Below are 16,741 nucleotides of genomic sequence, written 5' to 3' on the forward strand. Positions count from 1 at the left end.
GCTGCCCAGGAGGAGTCCTGCATGTTTGTGCTTTTTTACCATCCTGCCCTTGAGGAGTCCAGCACTTCATCGTTGCTCGTGTTGCCTGGGAGGATTTCTGTGCTTCGGTTCTTCCCCACGCTGCCTCGTGGAGTTGTGCGCTTGCTTCTATACCTGCACTTGGCTGCATTTCCGCAGAATCCTTCAGGAGTCCAGAGGTTCGTTTCTTCCTCTGCAACGCCTCGGAGAAGTCCTGCGCTTTGCTTCTTTGCTGCACCAGCCTGGTGAAGTCCTGCGCTTGGCTTTTTACCATGATGCTCTGCAGGATCTCTGCTTCGGGCTTCTTCACCGTGATATCCAAGCGGAGTCTAGCACTCTGCATTCTTGGCTGCACCACCTTGGAGGAGTCCTGTAGTTTTGTTTTTCCTGAGCTGTGCTCGGAGTTGTCCTGCATTCTCATCCAGATTCATGGAGAAGTCCAGCACATCAGTTCTACATTTGCCTCCCTTTGGAGAAGTCCTGTGTTTTTTTGCCTAGCCTGCACCTCTTTGGAGGAGTCTTGCAATTTTCTTCTCAGCCTGAGCCACCCTGGAGGATTCCTGTGCTTTTCTTCCTCACCTGCAGCTTGGAGGAGCCCTGCATTTGCTTCTTCGCTTGCACCACTCTGGAGATTTCCACGCTTTTCTTCTTCGCCTGCACCTCTTTCAGGCTTTCTTGTAGGCTTGTCTGTTTGGTATTGTCTGTATCGTCTTGTCTGCATTGTATATTGTGTGTATTGTGTTTTGCATTGACGGTATATTGTATGTATATTATGCCATGGTATTTATCAAAGTGCATGTATTGCATTGTCTGTACCCTGTTGTACATATCAGATCCCTTTTTTTATTGCTGTATGAATATAACTGGATTTTGTAATGTTTTGTATTATATCAAGGTAATGATACCTAATTATTCACACAATGTACTGTAACATTAATATATATGGGCTTTTTGTGAATAATTGCAATAGTGATCTTGTATAGGAAACTAGAGCCAAATGTCTCTTGAACTCTTTTTATCCTTGGCTTATGCTCAGTGTATTCCTGGATAAGAAGAAATAGAAATTGCCACGTGTTCTGATTATATATGGGCAATTCCTATTGCAGCTTTGAGTATTTTTAAGTAACCTTTGAAACACAACACACCTTTTTAAAAAAAACTTTAATCAACTATCTACACATCTCTGAGTACAGAGGTCATATTTTGACAATAAATTAGAAAATGCATAACTAAATTTAAAAGTCACCACCGCAGAAATTAGTGCTACCTCTGCAAGATTAATCCTGTTATTACAGAGATACCTGTACTCAAAGTCTTCTGGCCTAAACCTTGTATCTGTAAATGCAAGCAGACAAGTAAAACCAGAAATTAAATATAAACCACCCACCCTAAACCTTATTGTTTTTAATTAAAAATACATATTTGCTTCTAATTTAAGGGGTTTTTTTCTCCACTTTTGAATATCCTTTACTTCCATACTGAGCTTAGTGCAGTATTATAACACACTTGAACTAAGCTGGAAGTTAAGCACAAAATGGTTACAGAAGGAGTAAGGCAGCCCAGAATGTATAGAAGGCGATTAGAGAACAATCATTCTCTTATCCAGTGGGATTCATAATCATAGAATCATGGAATCATAGAATAGCCAGGTTGGAAGAGACCCACCGGTTCATTGAGTCCAACCATTCCTGTCAACCACTAAACCATGCCCATTAGCACCTCGTCCACCCGTCCCTTAAACACCTCCAGGGAAGGTGACTCAACTACCTCGCTGGGCAGCCTGTTCCAGTGCCCAATGACTCTTTCTGTAAAAATTTTTTTCCTAATGTCCAGCCTAAACCTCCCCTGGCGGAGCTTGAGGCCATTTCCTCTCGTCCTGTCCCCTGTCCCTTGGGAGAAGAGGCCATCACCCTCCTCTCTACAACCTCCTTTCAGGTAGTTGTAGAGAGCAATGAGGTCTCCCCTCAGCCTCCTCTTCTCCAGGCTAAACAACCCCAGCTCTCTCAGCCGTTCATGTTAGTGGTTTTTCATAATTATGGAATTTCTGGGACATGTGATATATGTATAAATATTTCTTTCAAATAAAATGATGTGATAGCAAGCAATACAGTTTCCTCTCTCTCTTTTACAAAACAGGCTTGAAAACAGTGATAGGACACTGACAATTGCATGCACTGTGCATTACCTTTCTACTAGGCTGGGTTCATTCAAGTGTGATCTATCTAGAAGACTGGAAGACCCCAAGAGTTAATAAAAAGTAGACCAATCCCTGCAAGAGGAGTCCTTGGCAATATACTCCCCTTCTTATTTCAGTGATGTTGTCAGAGAAGAGCTGAGAGAAAAATCTACATTGCAGCAGATGTTCATGTCTGTAAACCCAAGCCTTAGGGTACCGGTGATGGGTGGTTACGAGCCAGAGGTCATTTAATGAGCACCCCAAGCACTGAGCAGCTTATGCTAAATGAAATAAAGGCACCTTAGCATAAGGCCTCACAGCTTTTGCATCAGAATTAAAGCTAACTTTGCCGAAGAAGCAGCTACGGTAAATGACACACTGTCTTCAAGGTTTCTCTTTGCAACAAGAGAGAGTTGTTCTACCTTATACTCCTCTCATTTCTCACAGGAAGCTTTCCTTGGTAGTCCTTGACTTGTTACTTTGTAGTCTATCAATTTGTAGACTGAAATGCTCACATAGCTGTTTCTCATGGGAAAATATAATAATGTATTGTAACTAATGATTACTTGTTGCTAATGGAGAATTGTCAAATCAGCTGGCAAAACAATGGCTTGCTTGAGTTAAGTGAGGTATAAAATGCGTTATGAGCTTCGATTAAATGGCTTCACTTGGATCATATTGATCACTGCGTGTTGTCCCGTTTTCTTCCGTCATACCGGATCAACTGTTTTTTTAACTGACAAAGATCCTTCATTGAAAATGCCCTCTGCCCACATCCCAGTTCAGATTATACTATTACACAGCTTCAGGAAGCATTTTATTATACGCTAGGCAACCAAAATTTGTATTAGTTTCAGTTTCTAAAGTTGAAATCTTTACTGAAATAGAGTTCTCTATAATAGCACACATTGATAACCATGGCAAAGTCTCAGGATGAAGAAAGAAGGGCTTGTCTTTTTCTTGATAAACCATGTGTTTCGACCTCCTCTACAACCAGTAGTGTTGGAGCCCACCTCGACCTGCATAGAGGAAAAAGGAGGGTAAAAAGGGTTCTTTTGATATCCGTGTGGCAAACGGGAGACCAACAACTCTCCCAGGGTTAATTCAAATGCAGTATTTGTCATGGTTGCATCCAAAATCTCAGAAGAGATACTCGAGTGCACAATTGAGTCGCAGGTTCTCAGAGTTGCAAAACCAGATTTTAATCTTGTCAGATCACAGGCTGATACCTTGAACACAGCCAAGGGCACTAAACAAACTACACCATAACTCTGATTCACTCCAATACACCATAGTGCCAAGAAAAAAAGCAGGCACAGTAAGTTAAGTAAGAAAGAGAGAGAAGGAAGTAGCAGGGGAAAAAGAAAAATTATCACTACTCCAGTGGGGCACAGTGGTTCCTCAGGAAAACATGGTCCATCCAGCAGCAACTCCTCCAGCAGCAATTCTTCAGCAACGCGTGGTCCAGGAGTTCTTCTTCAGGACAGTCCTTCCTCAGGCCAATCATATGGGGTGGTGGGCACACACACTGTGCCTTCTCTGTAGGTACTACTTATAGGGCCCTATTAGCATGGGGAGGGATGGAGCCGTGCCTTTTTCTACACCTCACCATCTCCTTGTTAATCAGGAGCCACAGAAAAGCCCATTGGGTGCACACAGCCCTTCACCCTGACAACGTCTGAGAAACAACAAATGCAAGTAAAGAAGTTGGGCTTTACACCGAGAAGACACACTGGCATCCACTGGGGTTTTAATGTCTGAATGAGAATTTGACCACCAGCTCAGACTTTTTTGATAAATTGTGCAGTTCTTCCTTAGACTGGATTTTTGCTATCATGGGTTTCTGTCACATAAAGGATTAGTTAGGCATCAGCATATGTAGATATTAATGATTCATCTGCTGGAGAAACAAGACTGTAACAATGAATGATTTTATGGAGTGTATCGTACTACGTTACAAATCACAAGACTAAAAAGGATTGCAAGGAAGTCATTGAGGCCAAACCCTGTTCCACGTCATGATCAGGTATTGTTATTATTGCAGATACTGCCCTACTTGCATACTTTGCATTGAATGACTGCTCTGATGTGCATACATAATTTTCAGTAGCTAGCATATCAGTAGGTAGAAAATGTGATTGCGGGTGTTGTGTAAATAGTAAATAGTGGGAAGGAAGGTAATGCCATGAGCTACACGCTGCCTCTTGCTGACAAACAGTTGCCTCTTCAATGCCAAAAGACTCATCCTAGTGCAATTCCCCTATAGCCATGTTGTTCAGCAGGTCAAGTTTATTCACTTTGGCAGTCAATCTTGTCCAGACATCCTGGATTCTCTAATTGGTGGTGGAAGTTTATGAAAACTATTTTTATACCTAAACTGTATGGATAAGGTCTTGAAAACACTTACTTGGGTGAATAGCTCTTATTTATGTGGGAGACCATTCATAGAATCATAGAATCACCAGGTTGGAAAAGACCCACTGGATCATCGAGCCCAACCATTCCTATCAAATACTAAACCATGCCCCTCAGCGCCTCGTCCCCCCGTCCCTTAAACACGTCCAGGGAAGGTGACTCAACCACCTCCCTAGGCAGAAGAGATTCAAATCTATTCCTCTATGAATGGCACAAATTGATTTAGTACATGGCTTAGAAGAAGTGTGGTTTTGATTTAAGCTGTTTCCTACTTTTACAGTACAAGAGCAGAATTGCAAAATCAGAAGATAATGGAAAAACCTGCTGGTTGTAAAGTCCCAACTACAGCTCCCAGAGAAAGTCAAGGAACGTTTTCACAAAGCACAAAAACTGACAGAGGAAAATAAAGCAAAATGGTGAAGCGTGCTAGGGTATCTAGGTAAAGTTAATACAAACACCTCACCCTGAGGTCTTACATTGTCAGCAAACTGTGGCTCAGAGTAGTACACGCGGAAACATGCCAGCTGTGTTTTATTGTTTTGTTTTCCATTCCATGATATTATTTCAAACCTATGTCATGATGGTATTCTAATCCAACTGTATATTACAAAAGTAACTTCTTCAAATAGCCTAGCTTCCACCACCTCTCGCTGAACAGACCATTGTGTGGAAAAATAAAAGAAACTTTTAAGTATACTGAAAAATATTAAAATATACTACTTTTTCCAAGGAGCAGCAAGAGCTGGGAGGAATAGGCTAGGAGCCGAGGGTGACCATGGCAGGGCAGTGTCTTCACACCACAACACAGTTCTGCAGTGGCTCAGCTGGACAAACAAAGCCATGCACTGCAAGCAGGTCCCAGGCACAGTCGGGGATGAATCATGTCCAGGGACTATCCAGAGAGCCCCAGGAATGTGTGGCTCTCCCCAGCCAAGAGCAGCAGGAGACAGGGCTGAAAATAAGCACAACAGTTACCTGAATTGAGAGACAGAGCAACAACTCAGTATCGGGCTTAAACGGAGATTGTGGACCCATGGGCAGAAGGTGTGGATGGAGGGTGCCTGCCCTCGGGCATCAACTAAGGAAGAAAGAAGGAGTGGCACGATGAAGATGGCCTGCAGTTTTAGCCCCTTGCTCAGCAAAATTTTACCAGACGCAGTGACACTCCAACTAATGTCGATGTGGTGACCATAACATTGAGAACAAATCTCTAATACATATATTCTCTTCTGTGAAGCTGACAAATAGAACATAGTTAACATTTCCCAGCTGCCATCATTTTGCTAGAAAACTTGATCCAAAAAATTCTCATGGACCTGAATATATTTGGGGTTTGTCCGCTACTGGTTTGTGGGCAAACATCATGGTTATTTGACTAATGCACATATATGTATCACAATGTAAATGCATACTCACTACATTCCAAAAGCATAGAGGTATCGTTTTTCTCACACAAAGGTTTCTGGTGTCTTTATGACCTGGAATTGCCTTCGTCTTAGCATTTTTATAGGGTAAAGCATAAACTGCGCCTCTTGTGCTGTTGTTTAATATCTCAGGCTTCTCCCTTACATTATCACTTCTGTTGCACCTCTTCATCTCCATTTTTGAAGATATTATGAGCAGTGCAGTAGGAGAAATGTTACATAAATGATTCAGGTGACACTTTGTACTAACTACGTGTCACGTCTTTTCTAAGTTAGCTTTTAGGTAGAAGATTCTCAAAGAGATGCTGATCCATTACACCATCAGGTGTATCCTACTGTGAAAAAGAAAAAAGACATTTTTCACAAATTAAGAACAACTTCAGCTTTATCCTGAAAGCCGTATCAGCCTTGATGATGAGCGTATAGGGTTTACTGAATATGCCTGCATCTAATTTCTACTGAATGGTTTTCTGAATTCTCAAATATATCTACCAGTATTCTTGGTTCTTACTTGTGCAATCAATCCAAACCAGTAATTAAAAGCCAAATACAGAACTAATGTGTGGATGGACCAACCTTTTTTAAAAAAAACCAAACATGTTCTATTCAAAACAGACTTATTGCCGTAGAACAGCAAAGGGAAGAATTTGAGAACTGCTTTTGTCTCTACTTTTCTAAGTCTTTTTTTCTGCACATAAGTACAGTACTCTAGGCCAATTCCTCCCGCCTGTCTTCCTCTTCTGAATCAATGAGGTGCTCAAATACCTTTTAATTAAAGCACTGTCATTGGCAAAACAAATTTGAAAGCAAACAGAAATTGAAGCAAATTGCAACACATGAGGATGAGACTCCTATCATGAATATTTAAATAAAAGTCTAATGTCTGCTTAGATATTACATCAGATAAAGTTAAATATATTTTTAAACACTTATGTCAGTGAATTCTAGTAGGAAAGAATGCAATTAGTCATTAGATGCTACAACAATAGATACGTTACCCTATATTATTTAATACCGAGCCAGTCTTGATTATCCTACACAGGTTGCTGTTAAGCCCTTTGGCTCATACTGGATTGAAACCATTTATGGGAAAGATTTGGATCATCCAATTTGTTGAAACCAGTGGGTACTCTTTGGATATCAATCAGGGGTTATGATCTGGTGTAGCTCTGTGGCTACAATGTGAACGAGTTATGAATTGATTAGCAGATCCTTCTTTTTGCTAAGGAGGAATCACCTATCAATTCCAACATAAACAGGAAATTAAGAGCCAAAGCGATGACTTTGTTTTGTTAGCAAACATTTTCCTTTCCAATGATGCAGGTAAATGAAAAAAATACCTCTTAAAAGGGATACAAATGACATAAAAGCACCAACAATATTTCTATACAAGTATATAAATAAAAGTTCTAAGAAAAACCACCTAGGTGTATTTTAAAACAACAGGTATTTCACTTTTACATTAAAAAAAAACCAAAAACAAACCAAAAACCACTTCAATGAGTCTGCTGATCCAAATCTCCTTACCAAATGCACATGCATTTGTATCTATTTTGGAGCCAGATTCCTCAAGAAGTCACATTGTAAGAACTTTCATTCAAAACGGACTGGAGAGTAAAGCTCAAACATTTATTCCCTCTGAGTAAAGAAAGGATAGTGCTTTAACATAATGAAGAGAACAAATTAGTATTTGATTCAACTTGACACATTTAATAGTTAATGTCTACCAAACTGAAGTCCTGTTGCAATAAGGCAGCTGCAGAACACAAAAGGAGAGGGAGAAAGGACAGACCAAATGTCTATTTGTAGTAGAAAAACAAAATGTACTGTCTGTTCTGATGAAGTGCCTCAGCTCTCAGCTGCCTCAGCAGCTGCTGAAGGCATGTGAATGCTTCTGGTGATTGCAGCAGAAAGACCTCTTATTTTCTTATAGTCGTCTGTCCATCCAACAACATTTATTACGAGAGGATATTCTGAAACATCTGCTTGACCGTATAAGACTGTTAACGGTTGTCAATTATTGGCTATTTATGACAATATTGCCCCCATTGCCGGATCTTGAATTGCTGTCTGAGCTTTTTCCTGTTGAAGTAGCCATTCCACCAAAATGTCTCAAGGCATGTGATGTGTGTGGTGAATTCAGAACTCAAACCATGAGAACATACTCTCAAAAAATCGTAATCAAAGTAACACATTTAGTTTTTATTGTGGCTCTCCTATTTAGATCTAACTAAACTTAACAAAATGAGAAAGAGAAACAATTCTTTCTGAATTTACCAGGAGCTTTTCAGTGGGAGCGAAGAGTCATAACAAAAAAATAACATTATGGGAGATATTTGGGGGACCTAGGGAGAGTTTTTCATACATATGAGATGGTTTTCTTTTTCAGTATCGTAACAAATGGATGCCAGAGACTCTCAGAATGAAATGACCGGAGCTCCAGAAGAATAAAGAAAACTTGTTTAGAAGAAAGTATGGAACTCAATAGCAGAAATGACTCTTTCCCTGACAGCTTTTTCCCCTTTTAGCACTCCAGTCTAGAATACCATTTTTAGAAGCAATGAAATTAAACTTGACAGAAGCTTAGCCTGTGAAAAGTTATAAATAATTTGAAGCAATGTAGGACTTTGCATGCACATCATTTTTAGCACACTTTCATCCTCAAACATAAAATTAGACTCTTTGCTCTGTATTAAAGCAGTTCATCAGCTGAGGAAGTTGGGTTTAAGTAATATGGAGGCCATTCATGAGAACCCACCTGGCTTCTGTAGTGTCAGGGCAGGATGCCTTTTGGCTGCGTGTTCTTCTGAGTGACAGTCCATGTCCCCCTGCTTCTCAGGGTATCTGCTTGATGGTATTTTAGACCCAGAGTCCCTTTCCCCATCTCCCCGTGATTCTTAGGGCTGTGGTGTACAGTGACACGAGAATTTTCTTTCAAAATGCTCTATTTCTTTCTCCCACGGTTCTGGCAAAGAGATTCCTGCCACAACAGATATTTCTTTCACTGCCACTTTGAAATGAGCAAGAAGAGGAAAAGCAAATCTGGGGCCATATCAAAGTTTGCCATGCAGCCAGACCCAAAGCTGCCATAGGCAGCACAGCTAAGAGCAGCCAGGCACACAAAGAAAGTATTTGTGCTAGCCAGGGACGAACAGGGACCAGCGCACAACTTTACACCTCTTCTCCGCATTGATCCCGTGCTAGATTGAGGGGACAGGGGAACTCGGGAAGGGCTACATTTCTGTTGTGGCTTTGGGGTCCTCTACATAGCAAGGATTATCTTCATGAATTTGTCCTCTTAATTCTGCACTATAACAAGGAGAAAAGTCTACGCTTCTGAGTTTAAAGTTCACATCTTCCCCTCTGGGCTGCTGTCCATAGTGCTTTTGACCAAGGGCCAGACATCACCTAGCACAACTTTGTGCCTATCATGATGGATGCTACCAATGCCTTTGGAATAGCATGAACGAGCAGACCTACTGTGTTAGGAAGGGTAGTTAAGTCCCTGCTTGCAGCCTGCTGTCTTGCAGTACTTGTGAACTGTTCGTGTTGACATGACTTCCAATCCTACATTTTGATTCTAAAAAGCCTCCAGTGAAAAGTTCCTCATTAGCTCCTTAGTTCCTGCCTCTTCTAAAGTGTCTTCTTCCCGAGCTGATTCCACCAGATAGCAGCACAAGCCTAGGAATCTGCTGACCTTCTTTGCTTTGACCTGGATTCCTTTTAAAGCTACCTGCTACATCAACACAGACATACCTTTTAGTAATGGAAGACAAAGTCCACCTTGGCTCGGGACTAAGCAATTCGTATCTGCATCCAAGCCTTACAGCTGACTGTGGGTTAAACTGTCTACCTGGTAGCTATATAGTACCCACTACCAGTATGCAGAAAAACTGTTCCTACTTTTCTCTCCGTAGTATGTGCTGTTATGTCTCTTTAACTGTCCTGTACAAGTGATATACAGTAAATACATGCCAGCAATTTTTGCAGGATGCGCCCTTAGGAGAGAATGAGGGATTGATGGTATTACTGCAGAACATGGATTCAACCTGTGTGGGCCTGTTTATTGCAAGTATTTTCATTTCCACCAGCTCTTGGGCTCCACGAGGGAGTTAGAGGGGGAGCTGGGAGTAAATATACCCAAGAGGACATGCTGTGTGCAAGCGCTCACGAAAACTAGACCAGCATGGCAAATAGCTTAACTGCTAAGTTTCTCCCCGGCAATGAATTACAGTGAATGAAAAATATAATTCATCCTGCATCTGCCTCTTCTTTCCTCCACCTCCTTTTCTAGACGCTTGGGAAAGGCATTGTGTGTCCTGCAGCTAATTTTGGTCTTGAGTTTGGGCCCAGTAATTTCCAAAAGCTAAATCAAGACCATGGACACAATTTGTGAAGATAAAAGAGACTTCTGTGTGATAACACAGCTTAAGGGCTTGTCCTTAAACTGCTCACTAAGGGTAGACTGAAATCCTAGTCTATTGATCTGGGGCGGGGAGGGGTGTGGGGGGGGTGTGTGTGTTAAACTGTGGAAATAATATGGACTCAGAAAACTGCATCTTTTGTCCCATGGGGCAAATGGGCTATACCAGCCACTTCACACCCTTTCTGTGCTGCTGATGGCCAAGTCCACATTCTCCATACGGTAAAGCAGAAGTTCTGAACCCAGCGGCATTGGGAGAATCTCCATAGGAATCTAAACAGGCTGGACCAATGGGCTGAGTCCAATGGCATGAGGTTTAACAAGGCCAAGTGCCGGGTCCTGCACTTGGGGCACAACAACCCTGTGCTGTACTACAGACTAGGAGAAGAGTGGCTGGAAAGCTGCCTGGAGGAGAAGGACCTGGGGGTGTTGGTCAACAGCTGACTGAACATGAGGCAGCAGTGTGCCCAGGTGGCCAAGAAGGCCAATGGCATCTTGGCTTGGATCAGAAACGGCGTGACCAGCAGGTCCAGGGAGGTTGTTCTCCCTCTGTACTTGGCACTGGTGAGACCGCTCCTCGAATACTGTGTTCAGTTCTCGGCCCCTCATCACAAGAAGGATGTTGAGGCTCTGGAGTGAGTCCAGAGAAGAGCAACGAAGCTGGTGAAGGGCCAGGAGAACAGGCCTTATGAGGAGTGTCTGAGAGAGCTGGGGTTGTTTAGCCTGGAGAGAGGAGGCTGAGGGGAGACCTCATTGCCCTCTACAACTACCTGAAAGGAGGTTGTGGAGAGGAGGGAGCTGGCTTCTTCTCCCGAGTGACAGGGGACAGGACAAGGGGCAATGGCCTCAAGCTCTGCCAGGGGAGGTTCAGACTAGATATCGGAAAGAAATTTTTCACAGAAAGGGTCATCGGGCACTAGAACAGGCTGCCCAGGGCAGTGGCTGAGTCACCATCCCTGGAGGTGTTTAAAAGAGGGGTAGATGAGGTGCTCAGGGACATGGTTTAGTGGCAGATAGGAATGGTTGGACTCAATGATCCGGTAGGCCTCTTCCAACCTGGTGATTCTATGATCTCTAGCAGAGGAGGGGGAGGAACAGTAATGGAGAGTGCTCGTGTTCTTGTGCTGACTGCATGTTCCACCCCTGTAAGAAAAGCAGACCAGCTGATGGCTAAGCCTTTAATTTATGCATTTGACATCAAGTATGTTAACAAGAAATTGAATTGATGGGTTTGATCATCTTACAGTGGACACAATTCATAATAAAATACTTTTCTTTTGGCAAGGAGAATTAAAGAAATAAATTCATTTTCAGACCTACAAAATGTGTCAATAACGCCCACTTTGCAAGGTTCATTTCTATAGTATTAATTGATTGACTTGGCTTTAGACAGGATGGAAAAGGATGAAATCAAGGAACATTACTGCCGTGTATGTTTCTCTGTGCACCAGTTTATAAAACCTGAGAAGTAACGGGTCCTGCAATAGCTTTTCCAGTTTTCATTTCCCACCACTATCCTTTCCACACACACATGCATACTCTGAAATCAAACGAGGTACTAACAAGATTGTGCTTGACCCAAAATGAAGTGGCACCACTTCTTTTCTTTCTTTTTTTTTTTTTTGATGAGGCAATAGGCAATAAGATTAGTAGAAAGGTAATTGAGTTTCTAGACCTTACTGCAAGAACTGTTTAGGTACTTCATCCTACAGATAATAACATCATGGAACTGATTCCTTCTTCCACACCTTGTAGTGCTATGCTTTTTTTCAAATCTGGTTCCAAGGCTAAATGTTATTACTGAAGTTAGTCTTTCAAATTTGATTTAAATACACAAGCCTGAGGTTGAGCTGCCAACATTTGATTGTTTTCAAAATGAATGGGGTTTTACAGAAGCCGTTGCATGTTTTCTTGTAATTTTTGTCAGCAGAAAATGCCACAGATTTCTCTCTTTTATGAGTTTCTCTGAACAAGAATTATTGAATGAGCAAAGTTTTGGGTAAAGCTGCATATAGATTCAGAAGTCTTTTTGCAAAGTTAGAGAGTAGAGACTATAGAATATATATTCCTGAGAAAGGTTTCTTTTGTCTAAATATGTGTAGGAGACAGTAGACAAGTTCTTTGTAGCAGGCATCAAGGAAAACAAGAAGATGACACTCTTCTGCTGTTCTCTTTTCCACTATCAAGATACTTTTGTTTTAAAAAAGTATCAATCCAGTTCTGCTTCATTTTTCTATTTTTTCCTTCTTGTTTTAATGTAAAGGCTGAGATACCTAATTAAAAATATGTATTTATCAGATTAAATTATCAGTTCTCTGCCACTGTGCCCTTTTTTTGCTGATGCTTTTTGCTTTTTTTGCTGATCCTTGCTCTTAGTGTCAGAGCCAGCTGCCTGCCTGGATCTCAGTTCTGCTTTTAAGTTTTTGGGAGGTCTTGGATATTCTTAAACTAAGTAGAAAAAGCAGAAAACAAGGTCTTTGCAGTCTAGGATGTTTGATTTTTAAAATAATACTTGTAGCTTGAAACAAAATAAGTCTTTGTTTGTTCAAACAAAATGTTTTGATCAGAAATTCTTAAAATCCACATTTCTAAATAGAACTAGATTCTCTTCACCTCAAGTTGTTCAGTTATAGTCAACATTTTCCTATTGAGCAAGGTACATGTTTCACTTAAGCAGTTCTAAAATTTCCTGAAGCCATGGTCCCCACAAGGAACGTGCCCCATTTCCTGGCATCAAGGAACTGGCTTTAGGACACAAACATTCCTTTTGGTGAGCACACATGGAGTCTTTCCAGCTGGGGAGAAACAAAACCAGAAACTACTAAACTCTTTAAGGATCACCATGATCAGCCATAATTACTGATAAAGTGTCAAACAATTATGCAGATCACAACTGCAACTGGGTGTTCCCCCTTAGGTTTATAACTTTTCCAGGGGAGGCTGTGGTGACTGACAAGACCAGCAAGTGGGGCAGAAACAGAAGAGAAGGGTTGATAACGTATCTGCATATATAAAAGAGAGAAGGAGGCAATATTCGGAAAAGAAGTCTATTCATTTAGAAGTCAGGAATCAAAAGGAGCAGGACTGGTCATTTCCAAATAAACATGTTGCATTTTAAGTGACACTTTGCTTTGGCGTTTTCTTTTGATTAGTTGAAGTGGTTGCTGAACATACTAGCTTTTAAAAAATATACTGTCTTTACTGCCTATTTTTTTAATATACCTTGCAGGGACTTAAATTGTGAGCTCAGAAGTGCTGGTTCAGCCTGAGGGTGAGGGAGCAATAAGTCAGTACTGGGAATTTGAAATGCTACAATTCCTCAAATATTTTGTATACATTTAGTTCATAGCTTCACTCAAAGACATATTCAAAGCCTTGAAGAAACTGGCAAGAGAGACGAGGTCTTCAGTGATGTTTCAGTGCCTAATCCTACAGGAATATAATGAGAATGTTGGTCCCTATTTTTAATGTTATGTCTTGAGCTCTAAGTCACTCAGAAAGGTTTTTAACATGGAAAGACATTCTTTGTGTTTTAAGTGCCAGATGTACAGAATTTCTCAGCAGTCTTTTGCTTTTCTCAGCAAAAAAAAAAAAAGGATATTCAGTGAGTATGGCTGTCTGCCCATCTACATATATTTGTTCCTCCTGTAAGTTATAGAAAAATATTATTTACTGTGTTGTTTGTAAAATGTAAGAGCTAACATGCCAGAAGCTAAAGGACTTCAGCAAAACAATTTTGACATGGGGAAATTTCAGGGGAAACTGCAACTTCACAAACTAAAAAGAAACTTTCCTCTGTATCACCACCCATTAAAAAAAATTCACTTCTTTACTGGCACCACATTGCTCAGAGAGGCTGTGGAGTGTCCACCCTTGGAAATATTCAAAAGCTGTCTGGACATGGCCCTGGACAATCAGCCCTGACTGGCCCTTCTTGAGCAGGGGGATTGAACCGACTGATCTCCAGAGGTCCCTTGCCACCTCAACCACTCTGTGAGTCCGTAAATGTGGCTGTGTGTTTTATGAATGACTGTTGCTTTCAAACTAAAGAGAAACAGTTTCACAGCTTCACTGGGTAGCTGGTGGTTTTCCTCCTCCTCTCCAACAGTGCACCTTCCTTATCCACGTTTTAGATTCCTTGAGCTTTAATAGTAAGTTTTAAGTCATGTTGAATCTAGCAAAACCTTCCATACCACTAACTAGCGAATGTGGCTTTTTCCAGAGCAGCTAATGCCCATACAATATCTGTAATTTCATGGTGCCTGATTCTGTCCCTTACAGGATGCTGTTCTCCAGCTGCTGATGGTTTTGCCAGTCTTCAGGCAGTTAGGCTGAAATTTCCCAGGTTTTGTTTCTTCCTTAGGCTCTTTTTGGAAAGCAAAAACACTGAAAACTCTTCTGGATATCCAACAACAGAAACGAAATATGTCATCTTAGAGACGCTGAAAATTCTTAGTTTTTCTTGGAACTTGTAAGCAGAACTTCAGCTTTGGCAAGACAACAGATCATCTCCTTTTTAGCTAACGTGGGCTTTGTCATCAATCTAAATAATTGTTAAATTTGACCAATCTCTTTGTATCTGAAAGCCTCAATTCTAGCTGTTCCAAAGCAACCTAAACTTTTGAAATGTAGTCTGACAAACGCTTCTTAGAATGATTTGCAAGTGTATAAATGCCTTTAGCACGTTATAATTGGCCCAATATTTTTTTCTTGTTTCAGAACTTTAAATGAATCTCCACTTATGAAGCAGCTATCCCTTTCTTCTGCCCCAAAAAAAGCATAATTAAGCATCTTCCAGAGAGGCAATTGGGAAGCTGTGGTTAGGCCAGCCCATGCAGGGAGACAGAGCCCTGCCCCAGCTGCTGTGCAACAGAGCTGCTTCTTCCAAAGTCGCCTGGATGATCCATAAGCAGCAGAAAGACCCAGAGCCAGACTTTTACAAGTCACCTGGAGGACTCTTGGCAACTTGGCCTTTCCCTTATTTGTTCTCTCTATTCTTATCTTCATTGATGATGATTTCCAGTGGTGGGGGTTTGTTTATTGTGTGATGTGATGTGATTCTTGATTCTCAAATCTTGGAGTTGCATAGCAGAAACATCTGCTACTTTGACATGGTTAACGAGCAGTACATCAAACAACATCAACATTTTTAAATGCAAGATTCTAAGAGTACTTAACATTTCTAGTAGTATGTAAAGCAAAAGACAACACTGCACGCCTCACCAGAACCTCTTCTTCTTACCACAGAACCAATAAATATTGCATCATCTTTCTTTTCACATTACAGTCACAGTGCTTGACTCAGGAAAGGAAAGGTAATTGTCAGTTCCCTGTATTACCGTCATATTCACATGAAATCTTATTCATGAACAATATCCTAACTTTGAATAACACTTCTGAAATCTCTCGAGAGGCCAGAAGTGAATAATACTGAAGCAATTATTGAAATGTACTAATTACGATGAAGGTTACCAATATCTGTTTCTTCCACATTTTTGGAAAAAAAGAAATCCCACTCTAGAAATGCTTCAAAGATGAAGCATTAGGAGGGAGCTGGGCTCTTCTCCCAAGGGACAGGGGACAGGACGAGAGGGAATGGCCTCAAGCTCCACCAGGGGAGGGTCAGGCTGGACATTGGGAAAAAATATTTCATGGAAAGGGTCACTGGACAGTGTCAGAGGCTGCCCAGGGAGGGGGTTGAGTCCCCTTCCCTGGAGGGGTTTAAGGGATGGGTGGACGAGGTGCTGAGGGACATGGGTTAGTGATTGATGGGAATGGTTGGACTCGATGATCTGGTGAGTCTCTTCCAACCTGGTGATATGATGATGATGATGATGATGATGATGATGATGATGATGATGATGATGATGATGATGATGAAAAAAAAAAAATTTCAGTGTATTGGTGGAACCAAACTTTGTGCAGCAGAACCAAGTTTTCTGTTAAAACAGCTTTTACAACATTATCATAGCTAATATTACTAGAGGGACAAAAAATACTGACTGTGGAGGATTTTTCATTATACTGAAGTCTCCAGACATGGCCCAAACAGAGACCATTACTGTCATTTCACATTCATATCAATCAGTGTTCTATCCTTACCTTGCATTCTGCTTTTCATGTTGTCATCAGATATTGAAATAGAAATGTGAAAGGTTTCCTTGGGGGCATGGATTGGGGAGGGAGAGGGAGTAATTTAGAGGAGATGTTTAAGGGAACAGGATGTGAGAGAACAGTAGAAGCCACATTTTGGAGAGAGCAGAGAACTTAATATCAAATGCCCTT

The sequence above is a fragment of the Phaenicophaeus curvirostris genome, chromosome 2 (genome assembly GCF_032191515.1).
Source record: "Phaenicophaeus curvirostris isolate KB17595 chromosome 2, BPBGC_Pcur_1.0, whole genome shotgun sequence".
Taxonomy (NCBI): domain Eukaryota; kingdom Metazoa; phylum Chordata; class Aves; order Cuculiformes; family Cuculidae; genus Phaenicophaeus; species Phaenicophaeus curvirostris.